Here is a 5,790-nt window from a genome sequence, read left to right on the forward strand (position 1 = left end):
AACTCCATTTTGTAACAATCCTCTGCTTTCTGCCATCCAGCCACTCTTCTATCCAATTTGCTAACTTATCCCCCACACCTAAAGAGCATCATAATAAAAAAAAGTGCTAAGCCAGGTTTAATTCAATTTAATAATGGAAATAAGAACTTGGCAATGTTTTTAAAACCACATATATACTTGATAAACATACAAATTTCTATTGAAATAATGCTATCTTAATATTTTACATATTGTTGAATCAATAAAGCAGTACTGACTTGTTTTATTTCAGATATAACTTCATATTAATATACTTCAAAGACTCATTTATAATTTAAAATTTTCTACCGAGCTATAACCTTTAAGATAACTGATATGTTTCAAAACCATACCAATCAAGTTATTTACAGAGTAACTAATCAAATGGCATTTAAAATTATAATTCCCATTTCAAGGGAAAAAACAAAAACATAGTATACACACATTGTCTTAAAATTCTTACCGTTTAAACCTTGGCCTTGAACCTTGCAAACACAAGGTACTGAACACAGCCCCAACACGAGTACTGTGCAATATAAATTAGGAAGTTTTCTTGACTTTTCTCTTTTAAAACTAGCCATCATTTCTTATATAAACATCTCAGTTCTAACTTCACTCTCATAAAAGTGGCTCCAAATTGTTGCTAGAAGACAAATTAGAAAAAAAGAACTGAAAATAAAATAAGGACAGTGTGTGCCTAAAACACCTGCAACTTGCAAGTTACACTATATTGCTAAGTTACCCATGAGCTTATGTAATACAAAAAAGGTGAAAAACATAACCTATGTTTTTAGTTTTATAATCCACTTTTACTTTTTGATAGTTTACACCACAATTTGTTAGATTGCAGTTTAATATAAACTTTAATTTTAAATTAAATGTAATAGTCAGTACCTTAACTAAAATTAGTTATATTCTAACATAAGAGTTTAAACTTAAACTGTTAAAGTACACCTAAGTTTACTTGTCTCACTCAATTTACAGGAGTTACTCAAGTCTTACTCTTAGACCTAAACTCACGGCTACATTATCTAATCAAACGAAGCCCTAAATGCATGTTATTGAGATCAGTAAATAAAAATTACGAAGAATCATTTTCTTTCATTTAAAACTAAAAATGTTGCTCTTACAGTAAGGAGCCATTATCATAGACTAAATTTCAGGATCATTTAATTTGAAAATACACCCCTTGTCACAACTCCATAATTTGTTTACACCGCGGAATACAGCGCCGTCTACAATATAAAACCGCTAAATTAATAATTAAAAATATTGACTTCCACGGGCGGGGCGAAAGGAGATACTAATATCCCTGAACACTCCTCCCTGCCAAGAATCTTTCTTCTTCTTCTTTTTTTCATAAATACTAATTGATTGTGCTATTATTCGAAACTTCACCAATGGCACATGCTCTTGACTAATCTCTCAACATAATATCGGTATAACAAAATCACAAGCGACAGGATTATTGTTGGAATTTATCTGTGTGCATTTGAAACCTGTAACCATAATAACCTATTAAAATAGGATTTGTAATATAACTCATATTCTGTAATAGTTAACAGTAATTCATTACTTCCATCCAAAGTACTAATATTATGCGTGGATAAATTTAAAGAAACTGACTTTTTTTTATTTGTTCTTGAGAATGCTAAAACAATCGTTTAGATATTTAGTTAAAAAGATAAAATGACAATCTTATTTGAGCAAACAGCCTGCCAGTAAAAATAAATATTGAATTTTAATATTTTATTTAATTATACTGTATTATTATTATATGTTTCTCTTTTACACTTTCATCCAACCATCTGTTTAAGAATTTGAGGTTTATTTACGAAAAATTAACTTTTCTTATATTTGGATTAACCTTTTCGAACATTACAATTATTATTTTAATATAAATTAACTGCTAACATTATTCCAATTTTCTAAAAACAAAACTAGTTAGTAAATATTATCGGAACCTTTGTAAAATGTGGAAATAACCCTTTCTTCATCATAATCTTTATTAAATTAGAGTAATTTTTTTATATCTTAAGAACTTAAAGAGATCGGTTTATGTATTACGCCACCACTTTTATTGTTTCTTCGTGTAATTTATTTTTTTAATTATTTTGGTGTTTTTCTCATAAACAGACCTCTTTCAGCGCTGGATCGGCCTCTTTATCCGTGATCTTATCATGTGGCTTGAAAAGAAAAGGCACGTGACTTTGCACAAAATTAAAGTAAACAAATAAAAAGAACCAAAAAATCACACTAAAATTGAGGAATGAAAATTAAATTCTACAAACAAGCGTGAGATAGCAAATTGTACTTTTATTTTGTTATGGTTTTATTGACCATTCATTTATCATTCCTTCTATCGTTTAATTCAGCTACGAATTTATAGTTATATTAAAACGCTAATTCACCTTCTAGCTGGAGCACGTTGGATTTGAGCATGTTTGTATTATGAACCTGACACAAGTTTCCCCTAGCGGTAACGTAAAATATTAATGTTGCTAAAGATCATATAAACTAGGTGGTCATATGGTCCTTGATCTTAAACGAGATGGTTCACGAGATATAGTTAAAACGGATTATTGCTGATTCTTGTTTGAAATTGTCAGTGATGTTGAAGTAGTTTAAGTTTTGGAAAATTGTATTTTTAGGTATTAGTTTTTTATTCTGGTTCTTTTTTTCCTTAAGTCCCCCAGCGGGCTTACAACGCTATAAACTGAGTTTCGATACCCGTGGTAGGCAGACCACACATAGCCCATCTTAACTTTGAACAAACAAAAAAACGTTTTTCCTAATTACTTTATTTAATTAATAATCAATAACATTTATATTAATGATGGATTGTTTATTAACCTTTGTATTAAGTCCTGGCTAGGCAGGTATTTTTTCGTTATTTTTTTTACAAGTGATAAAATTGGTATTCCAATTGTTTGAAAGTTTTATTTTGGATTTCTGTTGTTGTTACAGTTTAATAAATTCTTTTTCGATCCTCGATGTAGCGGCGTTTTGTTTTAGTCCTTTACACAACGTTTAAATTCACGAAGTCAAAATTAGAGTAAAATATTAAAGGTAAACTTTGGCTGAATTAAAAAATAAAACAAAATAAAAAAATGATGTCTCCTATGTGTTTACATATCATAGCAGGTTTTCACAAAATTTTCCCATCACTAATTAGGACAATGAGGAATAATTACAAATTTGAGTTTGATATTTGCAAACCTGAAGCTTATACAAGACGGCCCGGCAAGGCCAGATGGTTAGGGCGCTCGACTCGCAATCTGTGGGTCGCGAGTTCGAATACCCGTCACACCAAACATGCTCGCCCTTTCAGCTTTGGGGCGTTATAATCCCACTATTCGTTGGTTAAAGAGTAGCCCAAGAGTTGGCGGTGGGTGGTGATGACTAGCTGCCTTCCCTCTAGTCTTACACTGTTACATTAGGGACGGCTAGCGCATATAGCCCTCGTGTAACTTTGCGCGAAATTCAAAAACCAAACCTTATACAAGACGTACACAACTCGCCGACATCACTTCCCATCATACTATTATCTTTAAAGTACACTTTGTTTGTTGTAAGTGCCTGCTGCATTGGTCAGTAAAGACTGGTGTTCTAAATTATCACCTAGTTTTTCACAATAAAAAGGGTAAGATACTTAAAAACAATAATTATTATAATAGAAGGAGACACGGATAAACGTTTGGAAATTGAACAGATTTCATCTTCAGTGTGTAAAGCAAAATAAAATAATTATATTGTTACGTCTACGTTCGTTAGTTAACTTTCCGTAAATTCGTTCCGACGAAACTTTAGCGACACAAGACCTTTCTTAATAACACTGGTTTATTCTTTCTGAATACAACTTTACCGATACACTTATTTTCAACAGTCGCTCTATAACAAACGCTATAACAACGACCGTTAACTTCAACAATACTTTCTGACTGCAGTTCAATTACTCACTACCTACACATTGTCCCGTCACGTTGTCACATGCGTCCTGAGAGACTTTGCAATTTTGTGTCGTGTATATAACGCTATGTTTCTTCAGTCGAGAACAGATTTAGAAACTTCTACCATTTCTGGAACGATAAATAAAGAATTTTGCCAGTAAAGACGCTGTCTGTCGTCCAAATATACACACCATTTCAGCAGTGTTCGTGAGCGTGAATAAAGACGGTTTCATTATATTCACTGTCTTCCTTTCTCAAAGGCGAATGAAACCTGGTTATGCCGTAAAGCACGCAAAGCATCTTTAGGCTATATCTTCATTTAATGATAAAAATCACAGTTTTCTTTGCATATAGACGCTTGATACATTAAGAACGACTGAAATAATAATTTGAGTAATAATTAATATGTATTTGTTACTTTAAAGATTTAATAGATATTTGTTGTTACTTTATTAACGTTTTTACGCTTATACTGTGAGGTAAAAATGGCTGCTGCTATGATTTTGTCTGGTTTATGAGGTCGTTGCTGTCCTAATTTAGGATCTTCTTTTTAATAAATTCTTGAAAATGTTAAAAAAGAAAAAGGGCCCGGGGAGGATGTTTGCCCCGGGGCCCGTGCTGGTTCTCGACGCTTCTGGTCTTCACTTACTGCCTTCTATCACTCTTCTAAAATTTGAAATCAAAATAGCAGTGTAATAAAATCAAACATTCGTAAACTATACCGTATCGCTATATTAATTACATTTTGCCCGTTGTTTTCTTGATGGCTGTACACTCGTTTCCCATATAAGCAGCAGCTTGTTAGCTGAAAACGGCTCTTTCTAGAAAATATAATGTTGATTACTTATCTCAGTGATTAATAAATACGAATTTTCAGTCAGAAGTCTTGAAATACTTAATGTCACTGGTGAGATAAGCAGCTCAAAATACACATATATACGTTCATAACTATTATCAAAACACATTTTGCAAACAAAATTGATTATATTTGTTTGTTTGGATTTGCGGCGTTTTTGTTGCATTCTTAAATAATCTTTTGGATTCCTAAAACCAGACAACATGATAATGGATATTTTTTCGTTACCTCATTGTACTTCTCATATCACAATTATGGATGTACTGTAAGAAAATAGCAGGATATTTTTTTGTATTTGTACACTCTTGAACTATCAATAAAAACCTTTGTTCGTGATCTGTCGCATGCAGTGATAAATTATGGTTTTTAATATGCGAATTTCGGAAGATCTGAGGTATGACTGGTATGTATATTGTAGTAAGATATGTTTTTTTTTTTTAATTTTAGATGACTTAGCCATTAGATAGAGTTTATTAACAACATCTCAAACTTTGTGAAATATAGAGAAAACCAAATTTTCTCTTTTCTTCTCGAGTCTAGAAGAAATGTAAATTATAAATAACGTGCAGGATCAAGTGGTTAGTTCAATCCACGTCACGATAATAAATTACTTTATTTCTTCTTTTAAGATTTTTACAAACTTAAACACTTGTACTCTGTCATAAGTTGCCTTAGGCCTACATCAGAAATGGCGTTAACTGACACAAAACAAATCAACTTATTTGTACAAAATAACAGCAATAGATAATACACGGTGACTGATTGACTCTCTATCTGGAAAAACTCTATACAGATCATATCGTATTTATAAACAAGTTTCGAATATACTAGAAAAACTCAACGTCACATCTATATAATTTCCTAAGCGTCCTATTCCCTCTAGTAAACAAATTATAACATTAAAGAAATATATCTTAAAATATATATATATTTTAAATTATATATATATAATATTATATATTATAT

Source organism: Limulus polyphemus, unplaced genomic scaffold, assembly GCF_000517525.1.
Source record: "Limulus polyphemus unplaced genomic scaffold, Limulus_polyphemus-2.1.2 Scaffold9219, whole genome shotgun sequence".
NCBI lineage: Eukaryota > Metazoa > Arthropoda > Merostomata > Xiphosura > Limulidae > Limulus > Limulus polyphemus.